Raw genomic sequence first — 17,104 nt, 5'->3', positions numbered from 1 at the left:
GTGCACATGATGTCATGAGGAGCCAGGGGTCAGAGCTGAACACCCTCTGAACATTGAGGGAACCCAGGTACACAGACCATACTTTCATTGGAGGTGACATGTGAGTGCTACTAAATATTTAATTGTAATAATGAGCTTAAATATAAGTGAGATATCAAGTCCAAACCTTTAATATGCTTTTGAATCTTCTGTGTAGAGTGAATGCTTTACCATTTGACTTATTCCGTTCCTGACTACAGTGCATAAGGAGGCGACAAGAACTAAGAGCACAGCTAGTCCAAAAGGAAAAAAAATAAATCACAATGATGGATGACTCCATTATACCTGGCAATATTGTGCAGCTTAACAAAAAAGAGCTAGCAGTAGGAAATTATCTTTTTCTTTCAGTTACTCATCATAAAGGAGAATGTTTCTACTCAACACACAATTGTAAAATCATTTAATCAGTGGTCAGAACAGCTTTCAACCTTCAGCAGAGCTGAATGGTGCTGAAAGCAGTAGTAGCTGGTGTTTGTTTATTTTCATGAATTAAATTGAGCAGGTGAAGGTTTACAGAGTCTGTAAAGTGCTTCATATTCTTCCACAAAAAGCAGGCTGGAGTTGTGAAAATTGCCTTCCTTATTTGCAATCTGCTGCTGCTTACAGACAGGAATGACACAGGAACCCAGGAAGCTGCCTTACAATGAATCAAGCCCTTGGTCCATCTATTTCATTAATGTCTGCACCAAGGGTGGACAGCCTGTGGCCCTGCAGATGTTGTTGGACTACAATTCCCATCAGCCCCAGCCATCAAGGTCAATGATTAGGGATGATGGGAGTTGTAGTCCAGCAGCATAAGGAGAGCTACAGACTGATAATAATAATAATAATAATAATAATAATAATAATAATAATAATAATAATAATAATTTCATTATTTATACCCCATCCATCTAGCTGGGTTGCCCCAACCACTCTGCACACCTTCCAATGCATATAAAAACCTCATAAAATATCAAAATTCCCTACACAGGGCTGCCTTCAGATGTCTTCTAAAAGTTGTGTAGTTCTTTATCTCCTTGACATCTGATGGGAGGGCATTCCATGGAGAGGGTGCCACTGTCGAGAAGGTCCTCTGCCTGATTCCCTGTAACCTCACTTCCCACAGTGAGGGAACTGCCAAAAGGCCCTTGGAGCTGGACCTCAGTGTCTGGGCTGAACAATGGGGGTGGAGACACTCCTTCAGGTATACAGGACTGAGGCCATTTAGGGCTTTAAAGGTCAGTGGTTCTAATTTAAAGGCGAGGTAGAGCTGGGTATCATCCGTGTACTGGTGAACACCCTGCACTTGTCTGTGTATGTAGAAATGCAAGGATGCCACAAATCCCGAAGTCAGATCTGCTGTCAGAACTGAAAATAATTCTTTAGTATGGCAAGCAAGGAGGAATAATCTAGTCAAATGTAAGCACTTGGAAATCCAGTTTAGCTCTCTGTGATTGAAGTGCACCATTTTGGCTGTATCATGTTCAAGGTTTTGAACCAAAGCTCAGTGAGGAAGCTTTTACAAAGTAACAGCACCTTTTAGAAGTTTGAAAAACTGGTAACATATCACAGACTGTATTTTCTGCATTTCGTTTCTCACAGACCTCGAGGTTTACAAACCCACCCATAGATACCATATATATGTGCATGTATACCTGTGACTCAGAATTGCATTTTATGCACCTAATGAAAGCTTTTGCCATAATAAATTTGTTAGTCTTTAAGGTGCCACAAGACTCCTGGTAGTTTCTTCTGCAAAAGGCTTATGAGGCTAAGATTGCTGGAAATTCTGGCATTGCTTTAATGATAAGCGCAAGAGATGAAGAACTAGGTATTCTGCATTTTTAAAATAATGGTTCTGATATTGACAAAGGGAGACAATATTAAATATTAATTTTAAAACTCTATTGTTAAACATAGAGAAAGAAGGACTAAGCATATATAATTGCTTTATTTTTTTTAAAAAAATTACCAAGGGAACCCTTGGGCAAGTATAATTCTTTTAGAATAAATTAGGCCAGAAAGCAATGAAAAAGAAAACAGTGATGTGAAAGAACCCAGAGGAGGATATATAGTGCTTTAATATTTAAAAATCTTCAGGGGAAAGTGTGGATGTATCCACTTTTCTATCTATTTATAAAATGAAATTGAAGAATATTTCTTACAAACAAGAGTCAATGTGGAGCATGACAATATACCGTGAAAAAATAACATATGAGAGGGATTTTTAAAAAATAAAACAAACGAATACTGATATTAATGTTGCCTCCAGTGCCCTCCAGCTAAAAAAAAAGCACTGTGGCTAATATGCATCAATAGCCCTCTCCTCCATGAATTTGTCCAATCCTCTTTTAAAGCTATCCAAGCTTGTGGCCACCACTGCCTCATGTGGCATTTTTGCCAGGCTGGAATGTGTTATTGAACTCTGATAAGGCCTTCCCCTTGCCTCCCTGGAGGACAGATAAAACACTTGCATTCTGCTACAGTAAGTCCTGCAACAGGTCCTGCCTCTAATAGACACAAACAAAAGGAAAAAAAAGAGATGAGGAGGGATGAGGAAATAGAGTAATGGGGCAGCTTCTTTTTCATTGGCCAATGGATGGGACTAGGTTGGTCTTCTTCACGCCTTGATGTTCTTCCTAGGAGCATCTAGTGATCCTAGATCTTGCAAACACACTGGTTCTACACATTAATAGTGAAATCCTATACACGTCTACTGAAAGCTAAGTCCCTTTGGATTCAATGGGCTTTATTCCCCAGAACGTTGGTGCAGGATTTCACCCTAAATGACTTATTGAATGGGCCTATGTACCAGGTATGTATAACAATGCTGTAAAAAAGAAGAAGAGGTGACTATAGTGATAAGTATAAATGTTCTATGATATGAAGAGGTGGATGAGCAATGCATGTTATTGCTTGGACATTTCTTAACACCTTAGCAGCTTTACACCAGCCACCCACTAACTTTCACATTCTTGTTTGTGTCCTCCAATACACATTACAAAGTGATACTGTACAGAATGCTGCCAGCAGAGTTCTGAAGAACTCAGGAGGATTGTTTTATTCATTTGCACATTCTTCACTATGGGAAAATATTACAGGAGTTTTGTTTCAGGATTGTAAAAAGTAATCATTCCCTGTGTAGAATATGTACAGAAGGTGCAAGCGGTAATATTTTACTTGGTGCTGTTCTGCACTGAGCAAGGGTTTGAAGACACTGACCCTTCAAGGTCCCTTTCGACTTGATCATTCTGTGTGGTTGGCACTGGCTGCCGTTTGCATACTTGTAACATGGAATGGTAGCTTCAGCTGTCCTACTGCTTCTGAAGCATAGATTTCATGTGCCTGTTCCAGTGAATAGACAGATCTGGGGCTTAGGTCTACACCCCTGGCACTGACAACCATCCAGCTCCAAGGCAGTGGCAAAGTTTCAACTAACTGCAACATAGGCACCATATCATATCCCTTTTGCCTAAATGACACATTTGTGGCCCTCTAGAGTGGCAGTTTCATTGCATTTTGGTGCTTGAATGAACACAGAAAGCCCTGAACACAACATTTTAAACCAAAAGGTTCTCTGTTAATTGAATTTTGCACTGTAGTCAATGCAACCCAACTCTGAGTAGACCTGCACAGTCGAGACCCATTGAGGTTAATGACATGGCTAATCAAGGTCTATTACTTCCAGTGAGTCTACTATGAGAAGAAATTAGTTGGATACAATCTTTTATTTTTAGAAATAAATAAAAGTAGAGATGGAAAATAGAGAAGTATGCTAGTTTTTCATTGTCATGAACTTTTAACATGGGGAAGTATTAAGTTGTGTGGACCTCCCTGCCCCCAACCTACATTTTGAAATGATGCAGCCCCAGGAAGACTATACCACATGTCTTTTCTGAATGTGTAGATTGACCTTTTGATCCAGGGAAAAGAAAGCAGAAACTCTATTATCAACACATTTTGCTTTCAGAAGGTATTATAGGCATGGCCTTGAGATTTACTTTTGCCTTGTTTGTGATCTATATTCCTGTGAAGGCGCCGAGTTCTGAATTTAGCCACCTCTATGCAGAGGTGTTTGAGAGAAAGCAATTGTGTCCGCTTCAGTCCCCTGCTGTTTACAAAAATGTTCATCCGGGTGCCCTTATATATCTCCAGTGAAACTGAATTGAACATCCTACATTTTCCGATTGCCTAACAAAAGAGCTAGGCCTTGAACATGTTATCAGCATCACCTTGAAGGGTCTATTTGTGTCTCAAAAGGAATATTTTAGCTTGTGTCATTTTACAGAGGAGGTGCTCTCAACTCTTAGGGCTGACAGCCTTAATGGAACCTTTTAAAAGCAGCAGCTGAAAACCAAGCCTTCTTAACATTACTTTTTAAAACCACATTTACTGCATGCTACAATGCACCATTGTTTCAGTGGTTCATTGTGTCAGATAACTCATCAATTGCTTTGTAAAAGGATTCGGCCATAGGTTCAACAGATGTTTCCTTTGCTAAGGGATGAAGCCGATTAAGGTTATCCTCCTGTTAAAATGGAAGAGGCAGAGTGATAAGTGGATTTCTCCTGTTCTGTTCCTTAACCCATGAAAGTATGTCCACACCAAAGCATTCTGTTCCATCCTATTCCACTGACCTGCTGTGGATTTTTAAAAAGTTCTGCTAGAACTAAGACTGGCAAAATCAGCTTACAATAATATTCTTTTCTATTTGTGGGTGGTGACCTGTGGTGTGTGTGTGTGTGTGTTTGGGGGGAGATTCACTGAATATTTCTGTAGGGGATGGAAAGCCTGAAAAATAAATATTGAAAAAGAAAAATCCCAGGATATAGCTCATAAAGTTCTGTTCTGAATAAAATTCATCTCAGTTAATGCTGCATGAAATTATATTGATAGCTCGTACTGCAGGGTAAAGGAAATGATGAGCTCAGAGAAGAGAACCAGAAAGACCAAGGGTCCAGCCTGTTGCTCCCTTCAACAAAATTTAAAATCCACGGCTATACTGAGGGGGTTTGTGCACAGAGTTCTGAAGTTCATGTATAAAAATACATAACAGTTTCAATCTACAAAATTATGGTGTGCAATTTTATTAATTTAATCAGAGACTTGTCTCCAGAACTCAGTGGCATTGCATGCCCACCGCATGTGAAAGCTTGTTCCCATGTATCCTCATCCCCTCCAACATAAATATATATTTGCTTAAACTCAGCCATTGCCACCACCCTGGCCACTGGCACTATTGTTATGCTTCTTGTTACAGCAAAGGGACAATCCATTGCACTGCAGGTGATGCAATGAAATATCATGGAAAATAGGGCAGACAATGGGTTGTCTCCAACTAGGTTCTATTCAGTGTATGTCTATAGAAATTTATGGACCTAAGTCAGTCCTGTCTATCAATTTAAGAAGTTCTTCCTTGATAAGGCCAATGGTCCATCTAGTCTAGCATCCTGTTCTCACTGTGGCCAACCAGATGCCTGTGGGAAACTCAGAATCAGGATTCAAGCACAAGAGCCTTCTCCCCAGTCGGACTTCCGTTCGACCGAGTGATTCCTCCGAGCTCCTCTGGAATTGCCTCCAATGATGATTAACGACCTGAGCCTCTGATAAGGCTCCAAGCACGCTCCCCCATTACATAGAGTATCCAGCACAGGGAAGGACGAGATAGTATGAGCTACATTGCAAGGAGTTTTATTCCTAACTACGCAGACAGAAAATAAATAAACATGCTTTCTCTGTGAAAGCAGAGAGCAACTGAAAAACAAAGGAACAGGAAATCAGTAACATCACATCCGTCTCCTGTTTCCGTGAGATTTCCAACAGTCTGGAATGTCTCTGGAATGTAAACAGAGCCGTGTGACTCCAAGAGCACTGCACAGTGGCAACACACAGAAACTAACATCCCCATGGAGGCAGAGCATAGCTATCATGCCTAATAGCCATTGATAGCCTTATCCTCCATGCAATCCTCTTTTAAAGCCATCCAAGTTGGTGGCCCTAACTGCATCCTGTTGGAGTGAGTTCCATAGTTTACTTGTAACTATGCACTGCATGACAAAAGGGTTTGCTCATCTATTCTGAATCTTCCAACTCATTGGATGTCTATGGGCTTTTTCAGCCGTGGCCCCGATCTGGTGGAATGCTCTGTCACAAGAGACTAGGGCCCTGCAAGAAAGAGCTGTTCCAAAAGGCCTTTGGCCAAGGCACAGTCTGACCCCCTCTCTCCTTCTGTAATCCTCATAGAACTTTAGCCCAATGGTTGCCATTAATTTGACTCTGAATTGATTTTAGAATGAATTGATTTTAGAATAGATTTCAATTAATTGATTGTGATTTTATGTAAACTGTGTTATTTTTACTGTTAGCCACTCTGAGCCCAGCTTCGGCTGGGGAGGGTGGGATATAAATAAAATTTTATTGTTATTATGGGAGAAAAACTTTTATCTATCCACTTTCTCCATATCACACATCATTTTACAAACTTCCATCATGTCACCTCTTACTTGTCTTTTATTTAAACTAAGAAGTCCCAAACGTTACAACCTGTTCTCATACATAAGGCGCTCCACCCCCCTGATCATTTTGGTTGCCCTTTTCTGCACCTTTCAGTGTGTTTGCTCTGTGTATTACTAACAACTGATACAACATTTGATACAACATTTGATACACAGTTGCAGAGGGTTGGAACAGATGAATTTTATGCCTGAATCCTTATTCTGGCACAATCCACCATTGTGCCTAGTTATTATAAGGAATAATTTCCAGCTACAGATAAGGGTGAGGTCCTTACACCACTTAAGCTTGCATCTGTCCTAATCTGTTTAACTTGATCCTTTTTCAGAACCGTGGTCTCAGCGCTCTGTGACATTCCACTGATCCAGAAATTACGGTATGTTCTGGTGCTTAATTTTAATGGTGTGCACATCTTTCAAGTCTTGAGCCCTGAAGAATCAAGCACAGCCTGGTTTCTAAAAAAAATATGTTGCTGTGTTTACCCCTTTCTCACTAATTTAGTTGTCAATGAAGATGCCACATGCTAGCAACAGCAGCAACCTCTGAAATGATCAGGTTAGTCTCACATGATTGCATTAGCTCTACTCCCTGTTAAGATTAGCGTGCCTGGCAATGCTACAGATCCTTCCTGTCGATGTTCTCCGTTAATCTCCATATCACGCTGTTCTCAATCGGTATCATGTGTCATTTTTAAGAGACACCTGGAGCGATGCGCTATTTTCTCCTTTTGTAGGGAAAAGCTAAAATTTCAAGCAGTTAACTTATCAACTATTACTGCAGATTAAACTTCTCCTAGTCACATCTATCTTTCGCAGCAATTGCACACTTTGTGACTATTTCAATGACCTAGAGTACTCAGGAAAAATGCAATTAATGATAAACCACATGTGGAAAATGCAGAAAGTTCCCTACAGTAGTCAGTTCCTTGGCTTCTTTTTATCACTGGAATTCACTGTACTTTAAAAAAAAGAACATTTTTCAAAACACTGTTGTTTTAACAAGTGTGAACGAAATGCAAAAACCTAGAGCTATTAAAATATAGAATTGCAAAGGGTTGTATTCAACAGTGCCCTTCTATTCACAGGAGAGTATTTGCTTTAGAAAAGGATATTGTAAATGTATGAGGGGAAATAATTTCTGTTGATTCTCCTTTCCCCCTGCAACCCTCTATGTCACCTCCCACTCTGTTCTAGAGGGTCTCCCAAACCTCTGGGGGAGATTCGGACAGCAGCTCTGTAAATTATGAAATGCTCACTGTGAATGTATTGGAAAGAAATGGATACATTTGGATAATTCCGAATGCAGAATTCTGGGATTGCAGGAAAAGTTGTAGAAAAGAGCTCTGCATTTTCCAAAAAAGGGAAGTGAAAAAACACTTAACAGAATCACAAAAGCAGAATCGCAAAGAAGATCTCAAAGAAGATCTGAAACATATTTCACTGGAAGACTTTGCCCTTGTTCAGATGAATGGCACTACCAATAATGTGTAAGCAGCCTGTGATGGAGTCCTTTGGTTTTCTGCACTTGGAAGACTGATAGATTAAAAAGCAAGAGGGAAAGAGAGAATAAAGAATGAACTGGAGAATAAATCCATATATGAAAAAATCCCTTCTGTACTTCAAAACATATAATGAAAAATGCTGGAAACTTGGTGAAGCTTCTAAAGGGCAATTTCAATGCATTCCACACACAGAGAGAGAATGAATAGTTTGAGAAGCACCAGAGAAGGGAAGTGAGATTGTATTGGATTTGCTCCTTCAGAATAAAGTCACTCTTTGATAAAAGAGGCTACCGAAGAGAGCTGTGATGATGTCAGTGACACAGAAATTGAATGGAAAAGTGTCTTCACCAGTCCCATCCATCTACTTGCTCTCCCACGCTACCCATATTGTAGCATTTATGCATTATTGTTATGACACAACTGAGACAAATGCAGATATATCTCATCATGTTGTCTTTTATGTCGTATAATAGAATTTATTACTCCTTTTATGCTACAAATATATGATATAAATCTTAAATTGTCAAGATATTGGACAAATGATGACATAGTGGCCTACAGCATTCTTACAGGATTCTTTCATCAAGCTCATCTGAGATTATTATTATTATTATTATTATTATTATTATTATTATTATTATTAACATTTATATACTGCCCTATACCAGTAGATCTCAGGAAGGTTCACAACATAAAATTACAATATAAAAAGAACAAAAAATACATAGTAAAATTAAGAACAAATACAACCCAAGAACTCCTCCTTCCACAACACATTCAAAAGGGCATCGGATCTCAATCAGCCCAAGGCCTGGTTGAAGAGGAATGTTTTCACCTGGTGCCTAAAGGGGTATAATGAAGGCACCAGCCAAACCTCCCTGGGGAGGGCATTCCCCAAATGGGGAGCCACTGCAGAAAAGGCCCTTTTTCGTGTTGCCATCCTCTCATGGGGGAGGCACACAATGAAGGGTTTCAGAGGATGATATCAGGGTCTGGGTAGGTTCATATGGAGAGAGGCTGTCCTTGAGGTATTGTGGTCCTGTGCCATTAAAAGGCACTCTTTTGCATTTTTATCAGCACAAAGTAATGGTGATAATCTTTATATATAATAATAATAATAATATTTATTAAAATTTCCATTTTCACAATCCAATATAAAACACATTAAAAGCATTCCAAATTACAAAATAATCAAACAGTCCAGATTTTATGCTGAATTATAAGTCTTTGGTTGACTTCCCATGTTCTGTGGTTTGGGGTGTGTGTGAAAATCATCTCATATTTGTGCTGCTTCTCTTAATTAGTCCAGGTTGTTCCCATAAGACATTTCAATGTTAATCCTTCATTTATTTTTAACAGCCTCTGAGTTCGTCCAGCAAGCGGGTTAAACCAAGTTGTATATTTCTGTGTGGATGTTTATTTTGGTGATAATCATCATTGTAATCAAGTTTGTATCCAACAGTTGCTTCAGTGGAAGGCATTGTGTGCAACTGATCTTCCTCTTCTCCTCTTCCCCCTTCAGCCCCCTACACTAAAAAGATCCTATCCAGAGACTTGAGGGCCCTCCTGGACAGCATGGGTTGTGTTGTATGGAGCTGCAGTGGGAGAGGGGAAAACTTCAACACCCACCCTCAACACACAATGCACACATACTCTCCCTAGTGTGGACTGAGCATGCTCAGAAGATATGGAATGCTGAGTATCAGCAGAAAAAGAAAAAAGAAGAATTGGGAAGGGGAAATAACACCATATATGGACGGGAAAACATCACGGGGGGGGGGGAACTGTCACACACAGGAAAGAATAAGGATTACAGTTACAGTTCCTCACTTGAAATTTTATAAATTACCTAATATACCAACATGAATGAAGTCACAAGATTGTAGCTTATTATATCTGAATATTCATAATTATATCTGAATGGAAATTATTAAAATTTTGGAACTTGGAAAAAATGTTGCAGAACAAAGCCATTAAATCTGGTACATGGGGAGGCCAGTTTAATTAAAATGTATAATTTGATATTTGAATAATTGGCATTAATAATTGTCTAAATTGGATAAAATTGGTATTATCATAATGAAGCTGCTATTGGAATGATATTGGAAAATCAATAAAAATATATTAAAATTTTAATTTAGGTCGTTTACTAATTCCTAATTGCTTTTTGTCAATCTTTCAATAATTTTGTCTTCTAAAGATACACTGTGATATAAAAAGAACGGTTTGGGTAATATATTTGAGCTGCATTCTTTTCTTTCTGAAAACTGTCATTGGGACACATTCCAAACCCTTGGCGTACTCTCTCTGTTAGGCATCATTATGCAGGATACTGCCTGATTTTTGTTTGTACTGTTAAATAAAATCCTCTAGCATCTCTTTAGAAGATGTAATTGAATTAATTAGTAATAGCAAATTGCCCAGAGAAGAGATGGGAGGTAACACATGTCATGCCTTTGCCAGCAGTTAGTAGGACAGTACCAGCAAAACTTGACCTTTTGCTATGCCACTAGCAAGTCTGTGTATAGGAAAGAAGTTTTATGTCAAATCGGTTACATTGATTGACCAATATGGGATAAGGAAAATGATTCTGCTACCCAGATTTCCTGCAGGAAATCAAGTTCTTACAGTCAAACTCTAATTAAAAAGTGCAATGCCATAAATACAATGAGCAGCAGAGAAATATCAGTCTCTGACCAAAGAACACTAAATTTGATCCAGACTTCCCTATGCTTAGATTAGTTCCATTGATTTCAATAGGTTAGCTCTAAGCATGGCCTAAGGCATGCGGGTGGTGCTGTGCGTTAAACTACAGAGCCTAGTACTTGCCGATCTGAAGGTCGGCGGTTTGAATCCCCGCAACGGAGTGAGCTCCTGTTGCTTGGTCCCTGCTCCTGCCAACCTAGCAGTTCGAAAGCACGTCAAAGTGCAAGTAGATAAATAGGCGGAAAGGTAAATGGAGTTTCTATGCGCTGCTCTGGTTCGCCAGAAGCGGCTTAGTCATGCTGGCCACATGACCCAGAAGCTGTAGGCCAGCTCCCTCAGCCAATAAAGTGAGATGAGCGCCGCAACCCCAGAGTCGGCCACGACTGGACCTAATGGTCGGGGGTCCCTTTACCTTTAAGCATGGCCTAAGTCAGGACCTAGCCCATTGTATTTAGACTACTAGCTCTTAATCTCAGGGTTGTAAGTTTGAGCCCCACACTGGGCAAAAGATTTCTGTATTGCAGGGGGTTGGACTAGAAGACCCTCACAGTCCCTTCCAACTCTACGATTCTGATTCTGATTCTCTCACCTTGGGTTCAGGGCTTGCCACTACTGAAGCTCTAAAAAATATAGCATCGGCTACTGTGACACTTGAGGTTTTATTACTGTACTTGCTTGACTACATAAGAATATAATCAGATTTTTTTCCCTCCCATGAGGTGGAATTATTGGAAAGCCACTTTACAAGTCATACTAATTGTAATTGAACTCAGAGCACCATTGCCATGAACCATGATTTGTTACCTTATTTTTACTAGATAATTTGCATGAAGGCCTAGGAGTCTAAGCTTTGCATGAATGTAATAACTGGTATGGAACGGTTCCCTCAGGAAGTTATTGATGGTGGCACTTCAGTGTCAAGTACTCGAGGAGCAAGTTATTCACTGTGAGGAAAGAGAAATATTTAATATGCTGTGATCCATTAATATGTGCCTTAATCCATGAATTTTAAAATCTGCAAAGGGCTCAGTTATGTGTCCCTTTTTATTTCAGTTTCCATCAAATTCAAGAGTGTTTTCACTGCATTTTCTGGAGATTAAATACAATGGATAGTTTCCAGATTGTATGAATCACATGTGTTAGAATGTTAGGTTTACATGCCATAACTCTGTACTTAACTATTCAGATATAATAATAATAATAAATTTTATTTATATCCCGCCCTCCCCAGCCGAAGCCTGGCTCAGAGAGGCTAACAACAGTAAAATGATTTAACATTCTAAAATCATTTCATTATAAAATTAATTCCAATCAGATAAATGGCAACCATTGCGCTAGAGTTCTGTGAGGATTGCCGAAGGAGGGAGTCAGGCTGTGCCCTGGCCAAAGGCCTGGTGGAACAGCTCTGTCTTGCAGGCCCTGTGGAAAGATGTCAAGTCCTGCAAGGCCCTAGTCTCTTATGACAGAGCGTTCCACCAGATCGGAGCCATAGCTGAAAAAGCCCTGGCTCTAGTTGAGGCCAGACTAACGTCTCTGTGGCCTGGGACCTTCAAGATGTTTTTGTTTGAAGACCGTAAGTTCCTCTGTGGGACATACCAGGAGAGGCGGTCCCGTAGGTACGAGGGTCCTAGGCTGTATAGGGCTTTAAAGGTTAAAACCAGCACCTTAAACCTGATCCTGTTCTCCACCGGGAGCCAATGCAGCTGGTATAGCACCGGGTGAATGTCATCTTGTGATCTCGCAGCGAGGACCCCGTAAGGAGTCTTGCCACGGAATTCTGCACCCGCTGGAGTTTCTGGGTCAGTCTCAAGGGTAGCCCCATGTAGAGCGAGTTACAATAATCCAGTCTGGAGGTGACCGTCGCATGGATCACAGTGGGTAGGTCAGGGCGAGAGAGGTAAGGAGCCAACTGCTTAGCTTGGCGGAGATGAAAAAATGCCGCCTTTGTTATAGCTGCAACCTGTGCCTCCATAGAAAGGGAGGTGTTGAAGATTACACCCAAACTCTTAACGGACGGTGCTGGCACTAACTGCACCCCCGCAAGAGATGGGAGTTGCCCCCCCAATCCCATATCATCCCGACCCAGCCAAAGGACCTCTATCTTCGAAGGATGTAACTTCAACCGGCTCCCGCGTAACCATCCAGCCACAGCTTCCAAACATCTGATCAGTTCAATGGGACTTATTCCCAGAAAAATGTGTGTAGAATTGCAGCTTTAGATGCTTTAGTTGAAGCTAATAACATTTAAATTTTCTTCTTTTTCAGTACAGCGAAGTAAATTATTTTAAATGCAAGCGGCATGGGAGATATCCAACAGAATAAAAAGCACCAAATTTAAACACTCAGGTATTAATTTCAAAACTATTGGGTGACATCCAAAATCCAGTGTGGTCATTTTGCCAGTGGAACAGACTTCCACATACGCAACAGGACTTCCACTTCCTCTCCTCTCTACCTGGGGTCCCCTAAATCCCCAATCTACACTAGAGGGTTCCCCAACTCAACCATCTAGAACATGTCTCTTCTGAGGGAGATGGACAGGAGCTGCATGGGGAGGAGATGAAGTCCTGCTGCATGAGCAGAGCCATTCATTCAGTATTGTGAGCCCAAATCTGTAGAACTCCCTCTCAGCAGAGATCAGACAGTCACCCTCCCTGAAGAGGTAGAGCTAGCTGCTCTGGCACCGGAATGGCACACATGCTGTGCACCCAGGCGGGGGCGGGGCTAGTGTCCCAGGGGGTGCCGCCCAAAGCGAGCATCCCAGGGGGTGATGTCACACACACACACACACACACACACACCGGGATGACACCCAGGGCAGGCCACACCCACCACACCCCTTCCTCTGCCAGTGCCTCCCTGTTGAACTTCAGGTGGTTGTTGAAGACCTTTCTATTCCATCAGGCATTCTAAGTAAGCTGTACTTCTGCTTTTACCTGTGGTTTCTGTTTCTTTTCCACACTGCCTTATTTTTCTTTTGGGGATTGCCTTATTGATTGTTGGGTAAACAGTTTTGTGACAATCTATGGTGAAAAGTGAGTCTATATTGGAAATAAATAATTGGCTGATGGGAAATTCGCAATGTAAGCCATGGTCACCAATTCCTCTTTGCCCCCATCAAAGAATACCAGTGGTGGGCAAGGCCAGAAGCAAAAATGGACAAAGGTGATGCAGCCTTGATAGAGAGTTTGTGGCCTAGTGAGAGTCTGAAAGGCCAGAGAAAAAGGCTTGGAGGGCCACATATGGCCAATGGCCTAGAGGTTCTCCTGTTCCATGGCTTGGCGAGTTGCAGAAGCTGGCAGGAGTATATGATGGAAGAGGTGGAGGAGGCATAGCCATCAAATGCATCCTTACTTTCCCTCAAGAGATTCTAATTGTGCATGTGGCAGGGGAAGGACTGAATCCCCAAATAATGTCCATCTTCCATGAATATGCCTCAGCCTTTAAAAAAATACTTTAGATTAGAAACTATTTACCACATCTTATAAAAAATGAATTGTTTATCTATCTATCTATCATCTATCTATCATCTATCTATCTATCATCTATCTATCTATCTATCTATCTATCTATCTATCTATCTATCTATCATCTATCTATCATCTATCTATCTATCTATCATCTATCATCTATCTATATCTATCTATCTATCATCTATCTATCTATCTATCTATCTATCTATCTATCTATCTATCATCTATCTATCATCTATATCTATCTATCTATCTATCTATCATCTATCTATCTATCTATCTATCTATCTATCTATCTATCTATCTATCATCTATCTATCTATCTATCTATCTATCTATCTATCATCTATCTAATCTATCTCTATCTATCATCTATCTATCTATCTATCTATCTATCTATCTATCTATCTATCTATCTATCTCTATCTATCTATCTATCATCTATCTATCTATATCTATCTATCATCTATCATCTATCTATCATCTATCTATATCATCTATCATCTATCTATCTATCTATCTATCTATCATCTATCTATCATTTATCTATCTATCATCTAGCTATCTAAATTTAGAGCCGTTAGCTCCTGGCATTGTGTGAAGAAGTTCTTCCTTTCAGTTTATCCTATTCAATATCATTTAGTGAAGGAAGCCTTGAGGATGATGAAAACTGGAGGATTTGAACTCCATCCCTCCATGCCATTCTTAATTCCATCAGTTTCTACCATCTATCTAGATGTAGATAAATTCCTGTTCCTAGCAAATCTTTCCCTGCATTTAGTTTTAGACTCTTCCATATTAACAAGAATGCGGATATCTGCCCGAAGCGTGGGGCGCTCTGCTTCAGCATGCCCCGCGCCCAGGGCAGCAGGCTGCTATCCGCTAGGTATGTCCTATGGGCCAGTGCGTCCTATAGGGCGAAAAATACAGTATTTCCCGGCCACCCCTTCATTTAAGGATCCACTATTTTTTATCTCTCCGCCTCTGCCCCCCTCACTCTCCAGGCTTCAGGAAGCTATCAGCAAGCCTGGGAAGCAGCAGGGCTCCCTAGGCTGTGGATATCTGCCCAAAGCGCGGTGCGCTCTGCTTCAGCGCGCCCCGCGCTCCAGGTAGCAGGCTGCTATCCGCAGGCTAGGGAGCCCTGCGGGAACTCCTGCAGGCTCCCCAGGCTTGCTGATAGCCTCCTGAAGCCTGGAGAGCAAGAGGGGTCAGTGCGCACCGACCCCTCTCGCTCTCCAAGCTTCAGCAAAAGCCTGCATTCGCCCCATAGGACGCACACAGAGTTCCCCTTCATTTTTGGAGGGGGAAAAGTGCATCCTATAGGGCGAAAAATATGGTAATCTTCTAGAATGATAATAGTACTCACCTGTTACAATATTCCAAAGCATTCTGTATGATGAGAAGGAACATGAAAAGGGGGAAAGCGCAAGACACTTGAAAAACATATTTGCATCAGTCAGTAGATGGACTGTAAAAAACAACAACCAACATGCATGTGTTTATCAGCAGTGACAGTAATTATCCAAGAAAAGAAAAAGATAACCTTTGATATGTCAGCTGTTAAAAAATAAAATCAGACTTAAATCACAGCTTCTCTGAGGCACTGTCAACCAGAGTTAACTAATAAGGATTCTCCCACAATGCACTGACAGGCTGCTGACAAGTTCCAAGTCTGTACAAGATCAAGACAGATTAGAACCTTGTACCAATTATCTATGCTGGATATCTAATGATATTCTCTGTCATGTTTGCTGTTAAGAGATGCATCTGTGCCATGCATGTGCTATACTACACAGGTCTGCCATTTTGCAGGAGTATGGATAAAAACACCCTTCATTTCTGAGAGGCACCACCCTACCCTGTGCAAATAACTACCATTTATCTGTGGGATAACCAGCTTCATATAACCAACATGCTTAAGCTTATAAATGCATGAAGGGGTTAAGACCATAGAGTAAGCTGCCTTGCCAGGCAAAGCTCATCTTGGGAGGTACTGGGTAACCATGCCTTTGTTCCCCTTCAGTCCAACAGAGGAACTAATGTATGAGGAGATGTGAGCTGGTTATCCTAAATTTCCTCAACCCCTTTCCTGGGTTGCTCATGCACTGATACAGTACTTCTCATTTCATCTAGAAAATGTTTAAACTGCTGCTGCTCACAGCTCCTGTGGTGTGCGTGCGTGTGAGCTCCTTTAGAGGCAAAATCCTCTGTCAGAGGCTGACAATTTTTCACCCCAGGCAATGCCCATCTAGAAGGCAATGAGAAGGGAGAGAAATGTTAAAAACAGAACATGGCATTTAAAATATGGGAAATTGCTCACTTTTCACTCAAGTAACATTTAGTAGGAAAGGCCAGTGTGAGTCACACCATAGGCATAATCAAGATCTGGACCATTTCTGGGAGGGGGAAAGAGAAAAGAGTTTCCTGCGTGACTGAAAGATGAGAAACTGGGTCGCAGAAGGAGACTCATTTAAATAGAAGAAACAGACCAGCTTGAGAAAGGGCAACATTTTTATATTGCCATAACCAGGAGCCAACGTCTAATCATTATATATAAAAAGTTTTGCAGCAAAAGTAGCTTCAAGGCACTGTGAAACAAGTCAGTGAGGGATTGAAGACATATGAAGAGTGAAATGTAGAATATGCACATGCTCTGGGAATTTCTTTTTAAAAGGTGAGGTGCAGCAGGTTATGACATACTGCAGAAAGACCTTGAAACTGAACTCTTCCACATGTTGTAGATTTGATAGGGCTGACCTACTCTCAGAATAATCATTGCTTCTATATTAGGGACTGGTGAATCAGCACCCCCACTACTACCTGGAGTAGGGAGCCAGGTCATTTAGACAAAGAACAGTGGTGCAGTGAAGGGGAAATGTGGGAGAGCATA

The sequence above is a fragment of the Podarcis melisellensis genome (genome assembly GCF_964234715.1).
Source record: "Podarcis melisellensis genome assembly, chromosome: 7".
NCBI lineage: Eukaryota > Metazoa > Chordata > Lepidosauria > Squamata > Lacertidae > Podarcis > Podarcis melisellensis.
This window is presented reverse-complemented; position numbering follows the sequence as displayed.